This window comes from Apodemus sylvaticus, chromosome 11 (assembly GCF_947179515.1).
Source record: "Apodemus sylvaticus chromosome 11, mApoSyl1.1, whole genome shotgun sequence".
NCBI classification, from domain to species: Eukaryota; Metazoa; Chordata; class Mammalia; order Rodentia; family Muridae; genus Apodemus; species Apodemus sylvaticus.
The window spans coordinates 96,125,285-96,152,058 of record NC_067482.1 but is presented as its reverse complement, the minus strand read 5'-3'; positions in this window follow the sequence as shown (position 1 = coordinate 96,152,058).

The following is a 26,774-nucleotide window of genomic DNA, read 5'->3' as shown; positions in this document are numbered from 1 at the left end:
ATGCCCCTCATGTGATCTGCTCTCATCGAAGGTATCAGCTGTAGGAGGTGTGTGGTACTAGGGAGTGGCTTCTGCTGTACTCTGAAATTTCTTCTTAGAAAAATGAGCATTTGAGAGAGACAGAAGTGGCAAAGGCAAGGTATGATTCCATTTTAAGAGGCACTCATTTTACATGAGTTGTCTTTAATAACAGAGTTGATTTTGATTTTATAATTTCGGAGATGACCTTATCCAGAAGTGTGTTCATAATTGTGATTACTCAATAGTACTTAATTTTCTACTGTTTCCATAGCATTTAGTAGACATTTATTAGGCATTATATATGTTTGCCTCCTTGAAAGAGTAATGCACTTATTTGACAAGTATCAATTTTTCACATTAATACAGAAAGAAAACGCCTAAGAAAAACAGGATTAGCTACAGTGCCCTCCTCCTCCAGCTTTCTTGTTGTTGTTGTTGTTGTATTTTTAAAGTAACATAGTCCTAAAGGTGAATCTACATTCACTGTCCCATTCACTGTCTCCAGTTCCTCTCTCTTTCCCAAACAGGTATTCCACACACACTGTTTGGTCAGCTTTTCCACGGTCGGTCGTTGAAGGCCTGCACTTTCGGAAGGCCTTGGGAAGCTCTCAGGCCACCTGTAGGGATCTATGCAGCAGGCAGATTGGCCAACTGCCGTCTTCACATGGCTTTCACTCACACCGCCCTCACCCATCCCCATCCTCACCCAAAGGATCCCGTCCTTAGCGTTCCTCTTCAGACCTCTTTGCTAGTCTACCTCCTCTTCTCTCTGGTCTTGACCATCCTACAGAAGCCATTAAAGGCATGTCTGCCATTTTGACTCTCCCTTGAACCTCAGATCTTTACTGTCAAAGACTGAATATCTTAAGTGCAAACCTGCATTCTATCTTTTCTCTTGAAGTCCGTTCCACCCATAGCCTACACCAGCTCCGCTGGTAGTCGCTTCTTCCAAAGCCTTGGAGTCCCCCATATGCCTCTTTCTTTTCCCTCATCTTTTCCCAATCTTTTTATAACCTACATCCAACTAACTTCCAGCATTTCTGCTTTCTCCTGAGACCCAGTTCCGCTCTCTTGGACTATTGCATTAGGCTCCCAACAAGTCTGCCTCTTCCTATTCTTACCAAACTGTAGTGTCGATTCAAGAATCCAGGCAACATGATGCTTCAAAGTTGTAATTCAAACGTAAGCTCAAAAGCCCACAGTTGTGCCCCATTTCATTCAGGGTGAAGATGAGTGCTTGTGAATGCTGACACCCCAGATGATGGGCTCTGTCACCTCTCTGGTTTCAAGTCCTGCTCATCTCCAGGTGTCTTGCCTATTCCTCTGGCTCCCTTAGAGCCCTCAGTCTGGAGCGCTCTCCTTGTTTACAAGAAGGCATGCTCCATCCCTCACTTCTTTCTCAGGAGTCAGCACTGCCAGCTCTTTATGACCCAACTGCCTTCCCTCATTACGCTCCACATCCGATGTCTCAGCCTGGCCTGATATTTCATTTTCCACATTTTGTGCATATATTAAAATGACTTACTTATTCTGTTTATAGTTTATTTTCTATCTTCCACCTATATGTGTTAAGACAGGGATCTTTGTCTTCTTCTCTGATATGTTCTAAACACCAAGATCGGTGCTTGGTGCATAGCATGAAGCCACTCAATATATTTAAATGGAGTTCTCCCACTTCCTGGTCACAGAAATAAGCATATGAGTTTGGATACTCACACATTAATAACCACCCCTTGCCCCCATGTCCCTCTCTTTTTGGTAATCTCCTTGGAAATGCTGTAGTTGTCTGGGTATTTCTATTCTGTGGGCATTTGAAGGGCATTAGCTAGAGGATAGGTTTGGTAAAGTTTCTTGACCATACACCTCAGTATTCACTCTATAGCAGTCTTCAGGAGAAGACTTATTGGTCCCTTGTGAGAGGCACATGTGAAATTTAGAGAGCTGTTAATTCACATGACATACTTTCCTTGAAAATTGGTGGGATTTTGATAAGTTAGTTTCTAGGTGAAACAGTTGACCACAATTAGTCCAGATGTGCTGATGGTTACAGATGTCACATGCTTATATCAACACTTCCCTTTGGGGTTATTTCATGAAATATGTTTCTCAGTACTGTGAAGTAGGCTACATGTGCCAGTGATTAACATTTCTGAAACTGCTCAAGAATGCTTTGTGGCATTGTTGGCCATTACACACTCATGAATGTGTAAAAATGACCACACAGTTGGCACAGTGATTAGGTGGTCGTACACCTCCAGGTTCTTTGTCCTGTAAAAGCCATTGCCCAGTGTTCTCACACATGCCCTTTTTGCTTCTCCCAGGAGGTGTTCTGTGAATTTACTATAACAACTAGGTTATACAAATAGGAATATAGTCTGTCTGTAATATGATTAAAATAATTGATATGAATTTCTTAGAAAACTTTTTTTTCCTTTGAGAAAGGATCAAGACTTTCTGTGTAGACCAGGCTGGCCATAAAATCAGGTTCCTTCTGCCTCCATCTCCTAGGTGCTGGATATACAGGCATGAATTACCTCATTCCATTGCTTATTATTTATAATAAAAAATTTCCCCTTAAAGTAACTGTAGTTGAATAAATAATTTGTCACTCAAAATTTAAGACTAGTTTATTAAACAATCACCATATTTTTAAAATTAAAAGCATTACTGTAGAATATAATGGCATCATAGGACATTTAAACACTTAAAAGAGTTACCTATAATTCCATCCAATAGTTTCCTGGTCATTTATATGTATTTCCTTCAATCGTTTCCTATACACTTGCAGATTGTCCTATAACCAAAGTGATACCAGTGTCACCGAATGATAGTCTCTGAGGATGGGGACCCTTTCTGTTCATAGTTGAGCTCAGAGCTCAGTACAAACAGGAACCTGAAAATTTGTTTCCAAAATAATGAATAGTGAGTGGTTTTCAGAGGATTGAAAGCTGACCGTGTAAGATGGATTGTTTGTCCGTTCACAGGGAAGACTGAGTAAACATCAGTCACTCGGTGACTTCCTCCCAAGCCCAGACCTCACGGGACAGCTTGGGAGGGAAAAGGGATCGTGACAAGCTGCTGCTTCACCATGAGAAACAACGAAACTAATTTCTTCACTTCTCTATTCTTTGTCTGCAAAGCACCTGCGCCTAAAATATCTTGGTCTTTGAGATATTGACTTAATGCTAATAAATGGGGGGGCTGAGTTTGAAATAAAATTGCAAACCATGTTTTAAGTTTGATGTAAAAGCCCAGGAAAAGCAGGTTGCTTGCTCATTTAGATTACAAATGTCATCCAAAATAGAAACCAAAAGGTTAGGTAATTTCTAAATTAGACACTCTTCTTAGAGTAATTACCATGTTACTGCATCTGTATACTTCGGTGGAATTTGAATAACACTTTATTGCTCAGAATAATGTTCTATTCTTGTTGCCAGATAATACTTGACGTACTTGCTCTCCTGCTCCCCGACTGCAGGAAGGGCGTTGGCTCACATGGCGGGCACAACTCAGCACAGCAGCTGATCTTTACTGGAACTTTTCAGTCACTTAAAAAAAAAGCGAACTTCATTTCTTCACAGGCATGAGACCTGATCCACATTTCGTTTTCTCAATCTAAATCAGTTAAATTGGCACTAGTGACATCCCTCAGTAGCAGGAGGTTGGATCAATCATCTGTCTGTAAGAAACATCCAATCAAGAGAGTAGGCCATCAGTGATCAGCTGAAAGGCGTTGGATGGAATCCTTACAAGCTCTCATTGTAGCAAACAGTTCTGAGATATTATTTCAGTAACAAATAGCCCTGGGCCATTGTGATAGCGCCCCTCAAAGGTGATTTCCAAGCTTAAACAATAGATTTCCAGCATTTGATGTTCCTAAGTCAGAGTCAGAAGTTAAGAAATGTTAATTCATTTCCTTTTATAGTGTGACACCTACAGAATTACACAGAATTTTTCCTAAAAAATGATGTGAACTTGTCATTGGAGGCTCATTCCTCATTAGGAAAAACAACATTGCTTTTATAATGAATAGCTCACACTACAAAAATAAAACAATAACTGGGTATTTACATTTCAGCTAGAGGGTGTGGTAGTGTGGATGGGAGTGTCAAAGGCTCCTCTATGTGAACATTTTGTTCCCAGCTGGTAGCATCCTTTGGAGAGGTATAGAAGGTGTGGCTTTGCTATAATAAGCAGGTCACTGAGGAGCGGGCTTGGAGAATCCAAAGCTGTCCACAGTGTTTGTTGCTCACAATCTCTGCTCTCTGCTTGTGGTTCAAGAAGTGAGCGCTCGCCTTCCTGCCTCTGCTGTGCCGCCAAGGACGCTTACCCTTCTGGAATCATAAGCCAAGCCTCTCTCTTCCTTGTTGCCTTGGTCATAGTTTTATTACAGCAGCAGAAAACAGCTAGTACTCGTGGGAATAAGAATGGGTTGTTTTGCTAACCTCTCGTTTACATTCCTTAATGACGAATGCCTTTTTTCTTTCTGAGTTAGAACTGCTTATTTCAATATTGTTAATAGATTTTAAACATCCTCATCAGATAGGGGAAAAAAAGGAGTTGGTGAGAGGAAAGATACAATGCTCACTTTTCATCAATTAAAAAATACCCAAGAAAATTAAAGATGGAAAGATTTATTTTGGATTTACTCAAGAGTTTTCCTTTTGTGAGCTCTTGGCATTGCTTGGCATTGCTTGGCACAGCATCTAGACAGAACCCTGTGGCAGGGAGTGTGTGGCGGAGCACAGGTGCACATTTAGTGAGAGCCAGATGAAGGACCACTGGGATGAGGTAGAGCCCTGAGGCCGTGCTCCTGAGGACTCCCTCCCTCCAACTAGATCCCAGCTGCTAAATTCCGCTGATGTCAGATCTCTCAGAGTACAATCACTTGCTCTCCTTGTAACAAACAGTTCTGGGATATTATTTCAGTAACAAATAGCCCTGGACCATTGTGAGAGCTGAGCCCGTAGAAGCTTTCTGAGCTTAAACGATAGATTTCCAGCATCTGATGCTCCTAAGTCAGAGTGAGAACTTAAGAAGTGTTAACAGCCTCCAAATGTTGCTGCTCTGGAGAATAAGCCTTGAACTAGGGATTATGAGCCTCTGGGAGACATGCCACACCCAACTATAACAATAAATCAGTTATCTTGATGGGCTCTTTCTTCCATATATAACCAGACAAGAATATGCCATTGTACTTTAGAAACAGAAACAATTTTTATTTGCTAATACAAATAAACTAAATAAAATGAAATGCTATGCTCTGGAGAGATGGCTCAGCATAAGAGCACTTGCTGCTCTCCCAGAGGACCCAGGTTCAATTCCCAGCATCTCCTCAGAGGCCCACGACCCTCTGTAGCTCCAACTCCAGGAGATCCAGTGCCATCTTCTTGCCTCTGAGGGTGCCAGCCATGCAAGTGGCACACAGACATGCACTAGATAGAACAAAACACTGGTACGCAAAAAAATTAAGAAAAGGACAACAAAAAACTTACACCGTAAAATCAGGAGGTCCTCCAGGCTCCCATGGTCTGGGGTCCAGTTTAGTCTTGCATAGCTTGAAAATGAAAGCCCACTATGCAGAGACACTCTTGATCCCTTCGTACATGTTTTCTTACTCTGTAGTAATAAAAACTAGGATTCATTCTTTCATTCTTTAAGATGCGCTAATTGATGTCCATGAAAGACAAAGAGACTGTCTGTCCCCTTGAAGGGATAAGAGGAATGACGGATGGAGTTTTCCTTATTCAAAGTGCTTGGGACCAAAACTGTTCAAAATTTCAGATTATTTTCCTTTAGATTTTTGAACGTTTGCTTCCCCCCCCCCCACACACACACACACACTTTTCTTGACATCACTATAACTGAAGATGACCTTGAACTTCTGGTTCTTTGCCTCCATTTCCTAGATTACAGGTGCTAAGGATTGAACACAGGGCTTTGAGAATGTTAGGGAAGAAGTCTAATCAAATATATATATATATATATGAATATATGAGCATATAAAACTATGATATGTTTTGTGAATTGGGCATGAATCTAAATACAAAATTCATCCTTTTTTTCCCAGCTATACCTTGCCTGAGGCATTTTGTAGAGTGTCTGTAATAACTTGGTGCATAAAATGATGTTTCATGATGTGGGGTTTTCCAGTTGTGGCATTATTTCAGTGTTTAAATTATTTCTAGATTTGGAACTTTTTCAGAATTTGAGATTGGGGTTGTTCAACTTGGACCTGTCAACTTCTGGAATTTTCCTTAAATGGCAGTTGGTGTGTAACTCTTGCCCCTTCTTAATCCCTCCCTTCTTCCGGTACCAGAACTGTGGACTTACTCATTGCTGTCTCTGAGCATTGCTGTCTCTGAGCAAGGGCAGTACTGTAATTGGGGGACAGTGATGCCAAACCACATTCCCACCTTTGCAGCCTTATATGAAAGATGTGATATCTTGTCTAAATGAATTCTTTTTGTGCCTGTATTTCCCCAGGTGAAAAATAATTCCCATGCAACTAATTACTTAAAATGGAAAATATTGACCTATGTCTGACACAGAGAAATAAATTTGTTTAGCCAATACCCGTGGGCTTACCTGCCTATCTCTCTCTTGTAGACTAAATCTGCTCCTGTGGTCACAGGGAGAATTTCCTTAGAGCGTGGCCCTGCTGCTTCTGATAGAGGGATGAACCTAACCTTGACTGGGATAATCATAAGTGATCTCTAAGAACTTGGAAATGAGACTGGGGAAATGAAATGTGCGTTCAATCAGGAAGACTAATAATGTCGGGAATACTCACAGATACACTTTCACTGTGCCTGGGGAGAGGCGAAAAGAACCAAGTAGAGAAGAAAAAAAAAACTGAATCAGAGATACAGAGAGAAATTAATATTTAAAGATGGAGAAGAGGGGAGGTCCTCCAGGCTCCCATGGTCTGGGGTCCAGTTGTCGGGAAGCAGTTGTCCACATACCATCTGCAGGTCTCATTTCTGCTGTTTTCAGGCTGCCCATCATCACAGAGGCTTCCACAGGGGTTACAAACCATCCTGGTCCAGTGGTGGGCATGTGTTCTAAATTGGCACAATTTGATTGAAAATTTATATTCCATATCCAGGGGAACACCTTCTTTTGCCAGAAGGGAACATGTCAACATGTTCTAGTAAGACAGGCAGCCAACCTACAAGCCGTTGTTTGCCAACCCCTGCATAAGCCAGTTTGAATCAATTTTCTGCTATTTGTTGCCAAAACTACTGTACATGATGTATAGGTTCTTATTCATCTGGGGGGGGGGCATGCTGCATCTTGCCCCTTGAGTCTCTAAAGAAGTCCAGTGTCTGGAGATGATAACCAAAGTATTTAAGAAAAGGTCCAGCACAGACAACCACACCGGATAACTATGTGAAGTACGTTGGCTCGAATCGCTGTGCTGTGATCTCTTCAATGAGTCCTCCTCTCTACTTAAACAAGCCAAGTCCCTCACCATGCTTTCTAGATTCTTCTTTTGGAATGCGCCTTTGATAATTTTTATTTCTTTGGGTAAGATACCGATCAATTTTAAAAGATATGATCTCTTTTAACTCCCCCCCAAACAGTTTAGTATTTCTGTGCCAGAACTGTGACACTCCTTTTAAGAATCGGATAGGTTAAAGGTGTCCCTATTAACAAGCTCTTTTTGAATTCCGGCAGGCCTGATAATCAATAACACAATCTAGCACTTGACACATGAGGTGTGAGTGTGATGTCTCACAAAGATGTTAGCACAGATGCCAGATCTTAGACAGCCAATGGGTTTCACTAATGCGCTCACAACCAGGAGTCAGATTCCAAGAACACTGCTGTCTCCTCAAGTATCTTTGAAATTCCCCCAGTGTCCTCCCCCTACTTTAACAGCTAAATATTCACGGGGATGTATCACATTGTTACCAGTCTTGGCTTGGAATAAAGTCCTACCGTTTGCCAAAAAAAGTAGGTTCTCTTAATATTTGTAACTGCTGAGTATTCTCCTCTCTCTGCTCATTCCTTCCTTTCTCCAACAAGCAGGAGGCACTTAGCTAATTGCAGTTGCTGAGAGATTAAAGTCTCCATCATCAGTGTGTCCATAATTGAACAGGGAAGGAAATCAATAAGTTATGGTGCAGCTCCAACTTGCCCACAGTCATGACCAGCCTGTGCATGCAGATGCAACCATCCTAGACACACCCGCGTGAGTCTACAGGCTTCACTCTGCTCACACACACACACACACACACACACACACACATACACACGCAGGCGTCTGCGCTTTTTGTGCACAGACTCACTTTCCACCTCAGCCCTCCCCCATCGTCTTCGTCGTCGTCGTCGTCGTCGTCGTCGTCGTCATCGTAGTTTTCAAGCCGCCAGGATTCAGCGGCCGGAACCTTCTTACATTTTTGTTTGTTGATTTTCAGAATGTTCATCTAATGCTAGAGGAAGACATTTTTATTATGCTACTTTTTATTGTTTATTGTACGACTTTCGGCTCCTCCACTGTTTCCTCAAGATTCTAGAAGATATTTTGATAAGGGAGGAAACTCTTTGATAGGCAACTTGACTTGCAGTGTCTCCACAACAGCACACAGTGGAGGGTCTGTATTCTTTTCCTAAACTGACCTGCTCCAAAAAGAAAGGGTCTAGTCTGTCTCACCAAGCATGCAGAGCTAAGAGACAGCAAGACCAGCAGTCATGCGTCCTCCTCAAGCTCAGCGTCCTGCTTTTCATTCTGTGATAAAATATCCTGATGGCTAGGTTGGTATTCTGTGAACTTGACACACACTATGTTAGCTGGGAAGAGGAACCTCAACTGAGAAAAGTGCGTCGGTCAGATTGGCCTGTTGGCGAGTCTGTAGTACATTTTTATGATTGATGGTTGATGTGGGTGGGCCAAGACCATGGGCGAGAGGGGTGCAGGGGGGCAGCGCTGTTCCTGGGCAGGTGGTCCTGAGTGGTGTAAAAGAGTATAGATGATCATCTATGAGAAGCAAGGCAGCATTCTTCCATGGCTTCTGCTTCAGTTCCTGCCTCCGGTTCCTGCACTGGGTTTCTGTATGATTTCCCTCAGTGACAGAATATGACCTGAGGGTTATATGATTAAATAAACCATTTCCTTCCCGAGTTGCATTTGGCCATGGTGTTTTATTGAAAACAAAGACTTACTTTATCTTATGGTTCCAGGTTTTAGTCTATCACTGTGGGGAAAGGACGGTGGCAGGAGCTTGAGACAGTGGCCACAGCACATCCACTCTCACGAGCAAGGAGAAATGACTGTGCCCACATCTGCCAACTTGCTTGCTCTGCTCTGCCTGATTTTTTCACTCTTTTAGAGTTTAGGACCTCCTGCGTGGTGCTGCCCAGAGATGGCTGGGCCTTCCCACAATCCTCCACAGTCATGACCACAGACCAGTTTGGTGTAGACAGCTCCTCATTGGAAACTCCTCCTGGGAGTTTCTCATTGTCAGGTTGACGATGCTAACCACCATGACCCAGGTAGATTCGTCCATTTGTCTCCCTTTTGCCTTTCCTTCACTCTCTGCCTGCCTTCCTGTGATTTCTAACAGAACAATACTTTGCACTTCTGCATCATAATAGCAAAAGGCTTACGAGAGCAGAAAAAGTTAGACCACCAGTCTGTATGCTACTGGGATCCAGCTATTGTCTGAGTACAAGTGGGCATGATGGTCCTTCCTTCCTTCCTTCCTTCAAGGCCACACTTTGTTTTCTGGGTCCAAATTTAGGGATATCTAGGCCTCCTTATTCCCAAGACTGATAATTGTCATCTTTCCAGATCTTCTCCCAGTTCCCTTTTCTACTTGCTTAGGCGCTAGCAAGGTGGCTCTGAGGGTAAAGGATCTGGTTACCAAATCTGAAGACTTGAATTTGATCCCCAGAACCTACAATTGGCCTCTGATCTATGCATATCAGCACATACTAAATGAATGTAATGTTTAAAGTGCATTCTCTATGTACTTACGTGTGGCCCTTGTGAGCCATTTCTCAAGGCCAGACTCAAATTTCATTTCCTGATTGCTTAAACCCATATAGTGGTGGAATGTACTAGATACACTGGCAGGGCGGAGCAAGGGGTCAAAGAATTGGAAAGAAGTAGGAAGTGAGAGAGGGAGGAGGAAGAGGGGAGGCAGAGAGGGGCGGGAAGAGAGCAAGAGAGCAAAAGAGTGAGAGAGAGAGAGAGCAAGAGAGAGGGGGCAAGAGGGAGAGAGAGGGAGGAGAGGGAGAGGGAGGTAAGGAGGGAGAGGGAGGGAAGGAGGGAGAGGGAATGAGGGAGAGGGAGGGAATAAGGGAGAGGGAGGGAGGGAAGGAGGGAGGGAGGGAGAGAGAGGGAAAGGGAGAGGGAAGGAGGAAAGGAGGGAGGGATGGAGGGAGGGAGAGGGAGGGAGGGAAGGAGGAAAGGAGGGGGCAAAGGAGAGAGGGAGGGAGAGAGAGGGAAAGAGGGAGAGGGAGGGAGGAAAGGAGGGAGGGAAGGAGGGAGGGAGAGGGAGGGAAGGAGGAAGAGAGAGGGAGGGAGAGGGAAGGAGGGAGAGAGAGGGAGGAAGAGAGAGGGAGGGAGAGGGAGGGAGAGGGAGGGAAGGAGGGAGGGAGAGGGAGGGAAAGGGAGGGAAGGAGGGAAGAAGAGGAGTGAAGGAGGGAGGGAAGGAGGGATGGAGAGGGAGGGAAGGAGGGAGGGAGAGGGAGAGAAGGAGGAAGAGAGAGGGAGGGAAAGGGAAGGAGGGAGAAGGAAGGAGGGAGAGGGAGGGAGGAAGAGAGAGGGAGGGAGAGAGAGGGAGGAAGGGAAAGAGAGGGAAGGAGGGAGGGAGAGGGAGGGAAAGGGAGGGAAGGAGGGAAGAAGAGGAGGGAGGGAAGGAGGGAGGGAGAGGGAGGGAAGGAGGGAGAGGGAAGGAGGGAAAGAGGGAGAGGGAGGGAGAGGGAGGGAGGGAAGGAGAGAGAGAACACCAGAGAAATGTACGTCTGTCTTGCACCTGTCACCCCCTTTTTCATCACTTCTACATATACAAGCTCAGTATTGGTTGACAGAATTGCCATGGTGGAGCCTCACCCTCCTGCACTAATACTTGCGTTGCTGTACGGGTTGCTCCTTGGTCAGACTGGCGTGTGAGATGATGGAGAATGAGCAGTGACTCGGGACTGCACAAGTGCGATGAGCATCGTGCGAGATGAGAGAGGCCGGCATGGGTCAGAATCACCTCCAAAGAAGCGTCCAGTCAGGCACTAGGGTAACTGGTCAGCATCAAAAACACAGAGCAGGGAAGGTACAAAGTTTGTGGTGTGGCGGAAGGCCGGACGACTTGCTAGGACACCACAGTGAGGCAGGCCTAAAGCAGGAGCTCAGAAATGGTTCCACAGAGGAACAGCACAGGCTCAGAGAAGGGTCCGCAGAAGAACTCTGTGAGAATGAGAGGAGTTTGAGAAAGGGGAACATGTGGCAAATGAACAAATCCAGTCTAAGGAACTCAAGTAGTAGACGCTTCTAGAATTTTCTTGCAACTTTTATCACACGCCAGTCTCTTAAAGCATTGCATATGTAGTCTCTGAAAATATGACTTCATAACCAGCCCTGCTCATACGGGCAGTGACAGTGGAATTGTGGCCTGGCATGAGTTTTAGCTAATGTCTGCACAAGAGAGAGACTTTGATTGAACAATGCTTCTGGCAGTATTTTAAAGAAAAGATTAAAGTAGCACGCTGCATGTTAACCATTCTGTCCAATTCTGCATGCAAAGCAGATGGCTGCTGAATGTTCCATTCCTAGTATTGTTTGTCTTATAAATGCTAAAGAGGAGTTGAAATGGAGGATTCCATTACATTCAAGGAAACTCTCTCCCCCCATAACATATTCTCGACTAACCAGCAAGCTCCCTGCTCCCCAGAGAGATGCTCTTAAGGACACACACACTTTAGAACAATTAGTTTCCCCGGGTTGCTACTAGGAGCCCTAAAAGCCATGGAAATCAATACTCACAATAGTTTATCACCGGCAGATTAACGGTTTCTATTGATTTCTCCTGGAATAGGACTTTGGGTCCCCACGGAGCTTTAGTCTCTTAAGAGACAACCAGGCAGCAAAGCTCTGAGATGCTTTGGCAGCAGATTTTATGAAAAATAACAAGAAGCCGTGGATAGTTTCAAGTCTCACTGACATGCATAGGAGGGAATTGTGCTTGCCTACCTGTGCCCACAGTGCATCTCTGTGCCCAGAAGCAGATGCTCTGTGTCTTGTCATACAACCAAGGACTACTGTCAGTTTGCAAGAGTCCAGTGGGCTCTTGTCTCTCTGTTCTCTGAAATCCACTGTTAACTGGTCATGAAAACTGAGCCTGTTTATTTTTGTCTGGAAATTTTTACTCCAAATGACCCCACATACAAGGGATATAGGTGTTCAACATTTCCCAACAGAACAGCATTATCTGTCAATGTTCTTTGTGTTCAAAGAAACTTCTGGTAGTGATGTTCCTATTCCTGTGCAGGAGTCTGGCAGAGAGCCCTACGATGTGACCTAATTTCTAAACAGCTTGTCCTTCTGGTGAGCTAGGATTCTTAAAACTTGCTGCATTTCATGACTTGAACCTATAGAATCCTATAGGTGGTGAGGAAAGAGTTGGAAAAGCAAGAGAGATCCCCACCTGGATTTCTATGTGTTACTAGAATTTTTTTCTGTCTGGGGATAACAGCCTCTGCCTGTTATTAGAAAGGATGACGCAGAAACCAACACATTAACCTTGCTTTCTAGGAGAAGGGCTCTTGAGAGCCTGGAAGTGGGAATCATTCGGTGAGTTCCTGTTGGCTCTAAGGCACATCCTGTATATTTATAGTCAAGCTGCCCTGGAAGGAGTGGCAATGTTTATGTATGGGCCTGTCTAACCATTCCTTCCACCATGAGTGGTTCTTGAAAGTCAAATTATAACATTGCATTATGCTTAAAAGGAAAGGGTGCTTCATAGGACACTTACTAACCTCTTGAGAGATCTATGAGCATCAAGCAAATGACAGATTCATTTGGTTTTTCTCAGTGTGGGAGTGTAAAGAGGAATGTGGGGTCACTGTGGCGCAATGGAGGATCATACAGCAAGTTGTTGTCATCTTGGCACAAGAAGGGGAAGCCCCAGAAAAAAATTATCTCAACCATCATGAGAAGAAAGGAAACGGAAATAAAAAGTGACACTCTACAATTCTTAGAAGCAGTTCTGGCGCTTATTTAGATACAACACATTGCTTAGGTCAGCAGGGCCTTTGAGCCTTGCTGTGCTGGTAAGTTGCCCCCATGTTCTGTCTTGTAGCTTACTGTGTGTGAAATGTGCACCTCATTTAATGAAAATCATCCCCATGTTATAGGAACACAAGCTAAGGTGGACACAGCTAATAGACAGCAGAGCAGAGTTGTGCAAGGCACTCAGACCGGGCACAGTGCCTTCTTGTTGCTCGGACTTTTACAGATCCAAAAAGGATGGATATTTTATCTCTTTGACAGTCTTTTGGAGAGAAAGGATCCCCTAAGAGATCTGTTGCCTGTTTTGTTTTTCAAATCTTGATAAACGGCACTTGACCCTGGTAAAGGCAGAGGCTGTAGATGGCGTCATAATTTAGTGTGGAGTTTTAGACATGACACATGCAGTGTGTTCTTCTTCCCTTGCTTAGCATTCCTAGCCCTGCAGTGACGTCGTCCCTGCCAGGTTCTGACTGTCCACTCTGTCCAAGCTGCTAAAACCAGCAACCGCACAGAGGTGGCCAGCAGCAGCCAGGATGCGTTCCTGTCTCCCAAGCTGCAGATCCTGGGAATCCAGGGATGTGCTAGACTACAGACTTCCTCTCATTTCTTCCCACAAACTTTCCCACACCCACATGACAGAGCTCCTCTGTGACTAGAGTTCTATATTACAATCCATCCTGCCTGAATGAGCCCACGACACGACTCTCACCCTTGGAAGCAATATGGAAAGGCTGTGGAGGCTATCCATATAGTGGATTTACCCATCTGCAACCTACCAATGTGTGCTCTTCCTTAGGGGTTCTCCTCTTCCTCCTCTTCCTCCTCCTCTTCTTCCTCCTCCTCCTCTTCCTCCTCCTCTTTCTCCTCCTCCTCATCATCTTCTTCTTCCTCCTCCTCCTTTAATTTGAGCCAGTGTCTCATTATATAGCCCAGGTTGGCCTCACTGAGTAGCCAGACATAGTGCATAGCTCAGGCTGGCCTCAAACTCATAATTCTCCTGCCTCAGCCTCTGAGGCCAAAATGGAGGTATATGACACCACCATTTTCTATAATTTGGGATAAAGTAGAAATTTTCTGAGTATTTTAGAGGCAAAATGAATAAGTATCCATAAAACAATGCCAATATGTATCAACAACTGGGATCCACTGTTTAAGGATTCCTGTGGTCAGTGTAATATTTTCTTCATGTGATCTCTATTTTTTTTAGTTGGGACCAATGCATGCTTTTATGGGTCCACATGTATAGATGTATACAAAGATATACATGTAGACATAAACAAATGCACACATGGATAATTGGAAATACTTTTGTATTTAACTATGACTTTTGTTCTAATTAAGTTACAATTTACAAATATATAGTTGTGTAACTGGGGAATTTCTAAGCAGTGGTATGATCATAGGACATTAAGGAATCATCTGGGTTGGGTGGGTTGTCGGCTTCAGTGAATTAATCATCATGGCTTGAAGGGATTTTAATTCTACAAGGAAGAGAATGGCCATTGATTAGTCATGCCTGGACAGCTAGGGAGCACGGTGAGCTCTCAGACTGGGCTGGAGTCTTTTCCAGTGGAGCAATGTCTTCTGTACTATCCTTGACAGCTGAATTCTATCCACTGTGGAAATTACTTTAAGTAATTGTGAGTTTACTGTGTTTCAAGAATGCTCATCGCATTGCTGAACACCTCTTTGGTTGAATCACAAATGTATCTCCTAATACAAATCACTTGTTTGATTGTTTGGAGGTCTGTAGGTCGAGTTTATGTCATACTCCAAATCTTATCTCTTCAGCATCAGAAGATAGTCATTATGTAACATCTCCTAGATAAAAGCAATATTGCTTCCAAGGATTTCTTAGATATTATTGTTAAGGGTTTTGAACCATTCTAGATGTTACATAACTTTCCCTTTGCTGGTTCTCAAGTTATAGCCTATATATTCTACAACGTAGAGTCCATCTGTCAAGGATAGCGCAGAAGACATTCTTCCACTGGAAAAGGATCTAGCTCAGTCTGAGAGTTCACCATGTTCCTTAGCTGTTCAGGCATGACTAATCAATGGCCACTAACCGGAAAGGGGCAGGAAATTTCAAATAGATTCTGACCAACTAGAGTTAATTGAGGTAGTTTGTTTGGGGCTTATACATATCAATTATCTTATTAAGAATCCAGTTAGCACTTGAAATATGGTATTAGGCTACTATATATTAATCTTTCAGTAAATTAAAATTTTAGTCCTTCTCTTTCCTGATTTATATTTAAAAATGCCTGCATGTTTATCTGTATGCTACAAGCATTCCTGGTACTTGCAGGAAGCTAGAGGCAGGCACCTCTTTGACTGGAACTGGGTTATATACAGTTGTGAGCTGCTGTATGGGCGCTGGGTCCTTTGAAGAGCAGCAAGTGCTCTAACTGCTGAGCCATCCCTCGCCCCTGCCTCCACTCTTCCTTACTCCACCTCTGCAAAGTCTTATTGGTTCTTCTTCTTCTTTTTTTAAACTAGTTTCTTGCTTAGCTGTCCCACCTGGAATTCTGCTAGGAATCATGGTGAACTTGGCTATGACTTCTAGCGTTCCCATTCCTGGCACATTTGTCTACGCTCCTTGTCTGACTCTGGCCCCACTTGCTGTAACATCTCAGAGGCTGCTCAGTGGTGCGTATCTGTTCTGGGATGGCTGTGGGTGGGAAGATCTCATACTGCAGCCTTCACTGCTCTTTGGTTTTCCTTTTATAATGTCATTTCTTCCATTTCCAGTTTGTAGGCAAGGCGCAGAGCCTCTCTCTTAATGGAGGAACTAATGGAGTAGATGCACTAAGAACGTTTCTAGTAATTTCTGTTAAGTGAGTTCTGAAGTGAACTCATAAGATGACAATAACAACAGAAAACAGTGGCTCTGCCTCCCCCAAAGCCTGCCTTGTACCGGAAACCAGTGAAATTCAGTTACTCTGCATTCATGTTATCAGTGCTAGAAAATCTCTCCATCAGTCAAAACCAAGGAAACAAAATATAAGCATTAATATATGGTCCATCTGGTTGGTTCTTTTCATTTGTTTTTTGTTTTTTGTTTTTTGTTTTTGTTTTTTTTCAAGACAGGGTTTCTCTGTGTAGCCCTGGCTGTCCTGGAACTCACTCTGTAGACCAGGCTGGTCTCAAACTCAGAAATCTGCCTGCCTCTGCCTCCCAAGTGCTGGGATTAAAGGCGTGCGCCACCACCGCCCAACTGGTTGGTTTTTTAACAGATTTAAAAATGGGTAGTCTGTAACACAGACTGACGTTAATGTCGCAACCATGTACCAGGTAGACTGGAGCCTGCAGAAGTTGAAATACATGTCTAGCAACATGTGTGAGTTATAAAGACAGCAGAGAAGCCTCAGTTTTTCAGGAATGACACCATCTTGTCATTCGGGAAACAGAACACAAAATCAAAATTAAACAAAACAGAACCCACAAAAAGAAAATCACTTTTAAAGACTCAAAATGTTAGGGTTAATATCTGATATATACTTAGAACTCAAGTTAGACTCCAGAGAAACAAATGACCCTATTAAAAAATGGGGAACAGAGCTAAACAGAATTCTCAACTAAGGAAACTCGAATGGCTGAGAAGCAGCTAAAGGAATGTTCAACATCCTTAGTCATCAGGGAAATGCAAATCAAAAAATCCCTGAGATTCCACCTCACACCAGCCAGAATGGCTAAGATCAAAAACTCAGGGGACAGCAAATGCTAGCAAGGATGTGGAGAAAGAGGAACACTTCTCCATTGCTGATGGGTTGTAAGCTGGTAAAACCACTCTGGAAATCAGTCTGGAGGTTCCTCAGAAAATTGGACATAGTTATACCATTCCTGGGCATGTACTTAGAAGATTCTCCAACATATACCAAGGGTACATGCTCCACTATGTTCATAGCAACCTTATTTATAATAGCCAGAAGCTGGAAAGAACCTAGATATCCTTCAACAGAGGAATGGATACAGATAATGTGGTACATTTACACAATGCAGTACTACTCAGCTATTAAAAGCAACAAATTCATGAAATTTTTAGGCAAATGGAACTAGAAAATATCCTGAATGAGGTAACCCAATCACAAAAGAACACACATGGTATGCACTCACTGATAAGTGGATATTAGCGCAAAAGCTTGGAATACCCAAGATACAATTCACAGACCACATAAAGCTCAAGGAGAAGGAGACCAAAGTGTGGATACTTCGGTCCTTCTTAGAAAGGGGAACAAAGTACCCATGGGAGGAAATACAGAGACAAAGTGTGGAACAGAGACTGAAGGAAAGGCCATTCAGAGGCTGCCCCACCTGGGGATCCATCCCATATACAATCACCAAACCCAGACAGTGTTGTGGATGCTAACAAATGCTTACTGACAAAGCCCAATATAGCTGTCTGCTGAGAGGCTCTGCCAGTGCCTAATAAATGGGTGTTCTCAGCCAACCATTGGACTGAGCACAAAGTCCCCAATGGAGGAGCTAGAGAAAGGACCCAAGGAGCTGAAAGGGTTTGTGGTCCCATAGGAGGAACAACAATTTGAACCAACCAGTATCCCCAGAGCTCCCAAGGACTAAACCACCAACCAAAGAGTACACATGGATGGACCCATGACTTCAGTCACATATGTAGCAGAGGATTGGCCTTGTCAGACTTCAGTGAGAGGAGAGGCCCTTGGTCCTGACAAGGCTCAATGCCCCAGTGTAGGGGAATGCCAGGACAGGGAAGCTTGAGTGGGTGGGTTGGTTAGCAGGGGGAGGGGGTATGGTTTTCTGAGGGGAAACCGGGAAAGGGGATAATGTTTGAAATGTAAGTAAAGAAAATAACTAATAAAAAAGTAATATTTCTCCAAAAAGAAAAAAATCAAAATGTTCACAATTTTGTGTGGGGCAGCATTCATAGCCTTCACAGCAATGGTCAGGTGGTAGACTGCAGTCTGGAGCCTGCCAGCCCAAGTGGCTTTGGGAAGTCATGAATATTCATCAGAGTGTGGGACCTGCCTGCCAGTGAGTTTCTGGAAGTTGGGAGCCTTGGAGAGGGTGGACCAAAGTGCTCCACAGTTCTTGTCTGTGAACTCTGCTGACTCCAGACATCCTCTTGTCGCTGGGCGGATGGACTCTCACTGCCCGAGTGCTTGGAACCTTCCTAACTTAGGGACTAGGTGCTACAGTTGAAGAGGCTTCAACCCACCAGGCAGCGCAAGGCAAATTCTACGCAGAAAATTCAGACTTCTCTTCTCACAGAGTTTGTTGAGTTAACAGAGGGAATGGGCCTGTGCTTAGAATTGGAGGTCTCTCTCCCTCGGTGGCACTCCAGCTTTACAAGTCTCCCTGCTCTTGTGATCACAACTGCTCCGCACTTTTGTTTATTTTAGATCTTGAACCGATGTTGTCTTTAATCCCGCTCCCACCCCACCTCGCCCCATTCTTTATTTAGTATAGCACAGTAATTAAAAGTCAGACATTTGAATTCAGAATCGTTCTTGCCCACTTTAGAAGCTCTGGGAATGTGGCACCATTACCCTCTGCTTCTTCATTGTCGTACCACCTACCATGTGGATTTGGTCTGAAAAGGAAATGAGTCTCAACAGAAATGCTTAACTCTGCCCCACAAACAGCAAAGCATTTAGTAAATGTTCGGTGATTAAACCCAGGGCCTATGCACATGCTAGACAAGAACTCTACTACCAAGCTACACCCTCACCTTCATCTTCTTTCTTATTATTTTATCTTTTGAAGGGACAAACCTGACCCAAACAGGCGAATGTCACAGAGGAAACCATCTGGGGCACATACTACTGAAGGTGAAGTCCCATCAGAAGTTGAGGGCTAGGAAATGGTATCCACCAAATCAAGGAGAAAGTCTGGACCCAGAGTGAAAGCAGAGGCAGTCCAGCCGTGGCGCTGGGATGCAGTCTCGTGATGAAGCATGGGCCCTGGGCTGCAGTACCACCATCCACCTCTCAGTTCACTTTTAGGCTCGTCCAAGATCCCGGTCTGCAGTTTACTGATTATGGAAGCAGTAAGAACCTCAGGCTGGTTCTGAATTTGAGAACACCATGTTTACTTGAGTCCTATGCTGTATTGCTGACCACACTCTCCGCCCTTCTTGCTCCCACCCTAGCTATTCTGTGGTCTGACATTTTACGCTAATCATGACGTCACACACTTGCCTTGCCCAGCCCCGCCCCCCAGGTGGTCAGTTAGCTTTACCTTTACCTTGTCCTGACACTGTCTACCCTCCATCTCTCCACAGCACGTTTTAACCCTGGGTTCCCACTGATCTCCAGTTCTCTTTTTACAACTTCCTAAAGCTTGCTTATTGCAGAGGAAAGAGGAGACCCTGGGTTCACCAGCCCCTTTCCTCTTCTTCACCAGCTGAGAAGGCATGTCCTAGTTTCTTTTGCTGTTAGCTTGGGACAATGACCCAAGGTATTATTTGTTTTTAAAACTAAATTTACTTTTTTTTCTTCTATCCACTGAAAACACTAGAGAAACTTTGAGCCAAAAATAAATGCTGGCTTCCTACAAACAGCACAAAGGTTTTTGTTTTTTGTTTTTGTTAAACGTGTGACATTAGGCCAAGCTACTTAAAGTCAGTATGTGATTCCTTCAATGCTCATCAAGGTCAAGATTTGAGTCCTCTAAAGCACAGCTTCAAGATATCTCTTCACGATAGCCCCCTTTCAAAGGAGCACATGCTAGCCTGAGTTACCCACAATTCTTTCATCTCTGCCTGAATCATGGTGGCATTGATGACAACTTCGAGGTTCATCTGAGGTTGTGGGGCTCTAATTTCTTTTGGTTTTCCTTTAGGGTCATTTTTTAGCATAGGGTATCTGCCTGGTTCTCAGTTGCTGGATGAGTTCAGAGTAATTCTGTAATCCATGGGACACACTAAAACAGTAAATTTAGTGGGCCTGAGAAATAGTTCAGTGGGGAAGAGAACCCACAGAGCGGATGTGTGACTATAAGGAGGCCTCCTGGGACAACCTTCAACACAGTGACCCAAATTCTCAACAGCAGAACAAGGAAAAGCTGATCTGGGGTCTGATGCTTCTGGTTCAAGGGAGCCATGGTGAGATCTGAGCTTACACTCACTCTCTCCTGCCCCCGTACTAGGCCATGTGCAGCTCTGATGCCGAGTTGCAGGAAGGGGCTGACAGACCCCTAGCTTCTCTTGCAGGAAAACGGACCAGTTGGTATGGCTTCTGCTGGGGTTGTTGTTCACTTGTTAAAATTAGTTTTCTTTGCTTTTTTCTGTATGGCTTACCCCATCCTAACTAGTGATAGAGATGATACTTTCCTTTCACTTTGGTGTCTCTGTGATTGATTGCTTAAGTCTCTAGGAATCACTCCCTGCCATCCTACCTTGCTACAAATTGCTACTATCCCCAGAGTCCCCTCTCAGGGCTTATAAATGAAGCTGTGTTCAGGTCCTTGTGTGTAGATGAAGCCCAGCACTGCTTGGGACAAGCACTCCAAGAGTGGATGTGCAGAGACTGACTTAATGTGCATGGTGAGTTTGAGAACGCCCAGGAAGATGACAGCAGAAGATGTCCAGAAGAGATGTCCCGAAGAGATGTCCAGAAAGCATTTGACTAGATAAAAGGAAAAGTCAGGAGGAGAAGAATCTCAGAGCATCACAGGAGAGAAAGCAGAGGAAACCCAGCCCCTTCAAGCAAGAGTCTTCACAGGGTCCTCTGCCCTGGGCCGTCCAGGATTTCACTTGAAATGTAAGGACAATGGCAGGCCTGGTTGATCCCACATTTGCAAATGTGAAATTTAATTTAGGGAAAAAACCAGGAGATTGTGCAATCAGAGCTGTTTCGGTAAGCTGAAAAATATCTTTAGGGATGAAATTTCTTGCCTTTATTATTGAGAAAACTTCCTTGATCACGTTAAAGGAAACCACAGGTTAGAAAACTCATTTAATGCTTACCCTGGCTCTCCTCGGCCTGGAGTCTTGTGACTCACAGCAACCTGAAGGAGTTGGAAAGAGGTAAAGATACCAGGTCCACTGTGGGGCTCGGTCCTCTTTAAGTTTAGAATCATTCCACCTTTTTTTTTTCCCTTTTTAAATATGACTTCCCTTTAGGGTAATTCTTATGTTTTCTAAACGGTTGTTTGTTGCTGCTATTCAAATATCACCTATGCAGCCATAATCGGTTGACAGGTCTGATTTCCGGCTGTCAGATGATCTATGGGGTGCTTTCTACACTGGTACTATCTGAAATCTGCAGTCTCCTGGGTCAGAGGCCCAGTGCTCCAAGAATCTTTCATTTGGAAATGAGACTCCCTGTGCAGTGGGGTCAAGGTGAGAGGGGATGATCCCTCTCCCCAAAAAAGTGCCCACAGATACAGATATTATCAATTCTTGCATTCTCAATCAGAATCCCAGTTCTGGTTTCCTGTAGATTTTGGTTGGAAGAGAACCCTTCCTAACTGCAAATCATAGCTTTGGATACAGGTGTCCTTAACATACTTGTCTCCTTTTAAAACTCTTTTAGAAAATTTAAGAATATATTACATTATAATGGGTCTTGGAACCCATTATAAAAATTCAGTCTATGTGGTTTATGCTATATGATCAGGCAGTATGCAGCATATACAGTGAGGGGAAGGGGTCAGCTTGTTCTGGGTCAAGGGCATCGCTCCAGGGTGATGTTTTTGTGAGTGTCTGGACAGCATTTCCCATGCAGATGAACACACGCTTGAGACCTGCGGGCCGAGTGCCCTGGTTCCATTTGCCTACATGCCACCTCTGACTCTCTGCTTTTCTCAGAGGAATAACCAGCAGCTTGTGTGTCATTTCATTCCCTAAACACCAATTAGTGACCAGTTAAAATCACATCTTCCATTTCCACAGACGCTACAAAATGTTCATTTTCATTTTATAGATGAGGAAAATGAGTTTGGGAGCAGCTATATCGCCGAAGGTCTAGACAGTGAGTGTTAAGGCTGAATCTGAAGCCAGGACTGCCTCTCTCATCCCAACCCTGAGCTCATGCCCTCTCCATGAAACCTTGTCTCTTCCCAGAGTTCTCCTTGCACCGTTTACAATCCTTCCTCCTCAGCGTCTCCCTTGAACTTGGAACCTTCTACTTCCTGAGCAATCCCCGGAGACCGAGAAGTGTTCAAGTGTAAAATGAAGGAACTGAAAATTCTCTGGGTCCAGACTTCAAATTCCTTTGATCTTGGAGTTCTGCTTCTCGGCTTCTGGTGTCATCAGTGGTGGCCCAGATCAGTGGTGGTGCCCGGCTGTTGGTCTGGACTCTGATCTTTGCTATGACTGTGCTCATCGGGTACCATGATGTTGTTTAACAAGCGTATGCGTCTCTGGCTCTCCAAACACGAAGGACTCGTGTGAAGGATAGCATGCTCTGGAGGGCATGCACGGGCTTAGGTAATTAGAAGCTGAATTTCACCCGGGAATGTTGTGTAACTCTCTGGGAAGAGACAGCATCTATTTACCCCAGGCAGGGCACCGGCAGAACAAACAAATGATTACACTCAAGCCCAGCTTAATGAACCCCTGAGTTTATTGGGGTTACTTACAGAGCATGGGTGATGCAAAGGGCCCCCCAACTCCCCCAGCAGGCTGCAGGCTGCAGGCTGCTTGACCTGCTGGCAGCTTAGGGCTGGTGACTGGGAGAGAATATTCCTCCTAGCAACTGCTTACTACTTTTCTAACAACGGGGAAGGGGCTTGTGAATTTTGTAAATATCAGGAATTTTCTGATCCTTTTTAGATTTTTTTTTTTCTGAGCCCCACAATACCACCTCTTCCCTCCAGGAGTGAATATTTCAATCTGGAGGAACAGCTAAGGGACAGGAGTTGTGAAGCACAGCAACTCAACAGTTAACTCTTATTAAATGCCTGCAGTGGATACAGGCCTGGGGGGGGGGGCGCAGAGGGGGAAGGAGTGGCAGAGGGGGAAGGGGGGCAGAAGGCGAAGGGGGGCAGAGGGGGAAGGGGGGTTAGAGGGGGAAGGGGGGCAGAGGGGGAAGGGGGGCAGAGGGGGAAGGGGGGCAGAGGGGGAAGAGGGGCAGGCCCGGGGACCTGAGCTGCTGTTGCACATTCTGTACCTCTTCTTAAATTGTGTGCCTTCCCACAATCACCTACTTCCAGACCGCCTGTATCTCTGCTTACGGTTAATTTCTCTCACTTGCAAGACCTCCAGCTCACCGCCCTGCCGGCTCTATTCACAGTCAGCACAGCCATGTGCCTCTCGGACTCCAGGACACATGCTGCTAGAGTTTAGCCTACTCTGAAAAGTGCCTCCTGCTGTCCTACTAAGCTGCTAGCGGTTCACTCAGTAGGCTGATGTGGACCGCGATCACACGTGGAACTACATGGGTAGGTGGACAAGCAGACTTTTATTTCTATTTTTCCTGTTATTTCAAATCCAGTGTCCACTTAGATTTACGTCTTCCGAGCGGTCATGATGACAGCACATTATCTCCCAACATTTGCTGGAGCCTGAGATCCAGCATTTCTCTTGTTCCCAAGCCTGACCTTCCTTGGTCTGATCCACGGGGTAAATCCATGCTGGGAATAAATCCAAGATCCAGTATGACTCTGTCTGGAACCAGGCCCCCAAGGTGAAATTTTACTGTATTCTATTTGAGAATATTGAGTCTGCTTTCTTATGTTCTGTTCTTCTCCCCAATCCCTCCTCCACATTATTATTATTATTATTATTACTATTATTTTTTCCCTGACGTTGCTGTTTGACACTGTATGCTGCCATTTTCTCATGACTGACAGAGGAAGACACTCTAGTGTGACTGAAAGCCTGTGACAGTTTGATCACTACTTGAGCTCGTACATGAGTTAGTGTCCCTAACGTATCAGCTGCTCTGCATTGTAGTGAACTGTCAATTCTGTCAATTCTTGTCTTTCTTCTTCTCCAAGAATGAAGTAGGCAGGCAGTGAACAGTGAGTAAATGAGGACTTTAATTCACTACACAAGAAGATGATAGAAAATACAGTCTGATCTTGCCAATGACATGGGGACACCAACCCAGGATGTCAGAGCTCTGAGCTCAGGGTGGCAATGGGATGACAAGCAAGAGTGGACCCCAGAGATTGGGTCTGTGGATCACAGGTCGCTGATGACAGTAGAAGTACCAGAGGCAGCAGCCATGGCGTCAGCAGGTCTGGTGAGCCTTCTTTTAGCGATTAGCTCCAGCAAGTCCTCCTCCAGTGGATGAGAATTACTCTCCTGCTGTGTTGTGGGGTCAGGGGTGTGTTAAATTTGCTTCTATCATTCCTGAAAATCAGAGTTTGTGGAATATATTTCTGAGACAAGTTCTTGTCTTTTTAACAAAATAATTTTTATATTTTATTTTTATGAATATGGGTATTTTGCCCACCTGTATGTCTGTTCACCCAGTTGCTAACAGAGGTCATGAAGGCCAGGAGAAGGTGTCTAATCCCCATGGTATTGGAGTTACAAATGATTTTAAACTGCCCCCTGGTACTAGAATCGAACCTGGAACCGGGGCTCTGAGCTGCTGGAATTCAGCCAGGGCTCTGAACTACTCAGCGACCTCTCTAGCCTCTACCATGTTTTGTATTTTTATTTATTTATTTTTCCAGGATCTTTTGCCCTCTCAGAGTCCTACTATATAACCCTAAGCTTTTGTCATAGCTATTGAATTAATTTACCAGGAAGCTGGGGAGATAGCCTATTAAGTAAGAATCTTTGATTTACAAGCATGAGAACCCCACCTCGAATCTTCAGCACCTGTGTAAAAAGCTGGCATGACTGCACGCCCTGATCCTCGGCGTTAAGAGATGACGACAGATGGATGCTAAGGGCTCTCTGGCCAGGCAGCCTGGCATGAAAGGTGAGCTTCCAATTTAGTGAGCCTTGTCTTAAGGAGAGAGCAATAAAGAAAGACACTTGGGATCTTCCTCTGGCCTAGGCGTGCACAGGCTCAGGGTCACCAGCATGGACACACATGCAGGAACATCCACCAGGCAGCATTCAGGTCAGAAAGACAAAAGCCAGGAGGAAAGGTTTGGCAGAGTGGTGATTGATTAGCATTTTCCAAGACAAGGATCACTTTAGAACAAGGAAGGTGAAAGATTCCATCCTGCAGGGACTGGCCTTAAGTTCTGCAAGAACACCACTCAGTGTCTTCAGGAAATCCTCAAACTGGCCAGATTCACTCAGGCTTGTTCCCTGAACATATGCCAGCAGTAAGGAGCACTGAAAGATACTTTCAGACAAGGTAAGCTGGCTTGAAGAGGCTCAGACTGGCTCAGACCAGATCTACATGTGCCTGAGTGCCCACCCACAGGTTGTGAGGTGCCCTCCAGGTTTCCAGCTTTCATGAGGTGTCTCGGGTACTATGGTGGGCTCTGGTGATGCAGCTGTCATGGAGTCATGTCTGCACCTATAAGAAACGCCTCACCCATATTTCTGTAAATAACCCTGACAGAACTCATCAGTTCACCAAATTGAACTTTGATAGTATCCATACTTTGCCTATTGTTGGTTTTCTATGGATGTGCATAGACATTTGTTCACACCTCCCCAGGAGTAGTGTCACACAATAGAGGTCAGGAAAGGCACATGGATATAACCTTTAAAAAAATGCTTGCCAATGTAGAAAACTTTAGCTTTTTCTTGGAAATGTTAGTGGCTATTCCTAGCTGTCATCTTGACTATATCTGGAATGAACTACAATCAAGAATTGGAAGGCTCACCTATGATCCTAATCTGGAGGTTCAGAGATACAAGTTTCTGACCTGGATCTTAGCATGGAAATCTTGAAGTATAGTGGCTATGCTTCAAGATTAAGACAAGGAGATCTTGAAGTTCAAGGTCATCTGGGATTAAAGGAGCAGTGGCACAGGCCTTTAATCTGGGCCACATCCTCTGCTGGAGACCTACATAAGGACATTGGAAGAAGACTCAGTCACTCTTCCTAGCCTGTTTGCCTCTTGGGACTGAGCAACTGCTAGAACCTTGGACTTTCATCCACAGCTGCTGCTGACCATTGTTGGGGAGTTGGACTACAAGCTGTAAGTCATCAACAAATTCCCTAACTATATAAAGACTACCCATACATTCTGTGACTCTAGAGAATCCTGACTAATATGGAAATATAAGAGAGGGGCCACAGTTGATTTATAGGATGCTCAGCCAATTACATATACTTCAAATTTCTCCAGAATTGGAAGGGATAACCTATGTACTTTACACTTGATCTTAACCAAAAGGCCGAGAAGCGATAAACTATGCACTTTAAATAGTGAGGCTTCCATGGGGCAAGATGCGGCCACTCCCAGATGCTTTCTCCCAAAACTTCTTTCAATTTTGATTGAAGCAAAATAAAGAAATATGAAAGCAAGTCTGAAAGCAAATAAAAAGGCAGTTCTGTGCCAAATTTGAAGTTACTGGCTTTGTGGCCTTTGGAGTAGAGAGGTCTTGATCTTAGGCCTGGATAAAAATATCATGTAGTATGTTTCTAAGAAAAATTTCAAGCTTTCTTCATTTGTA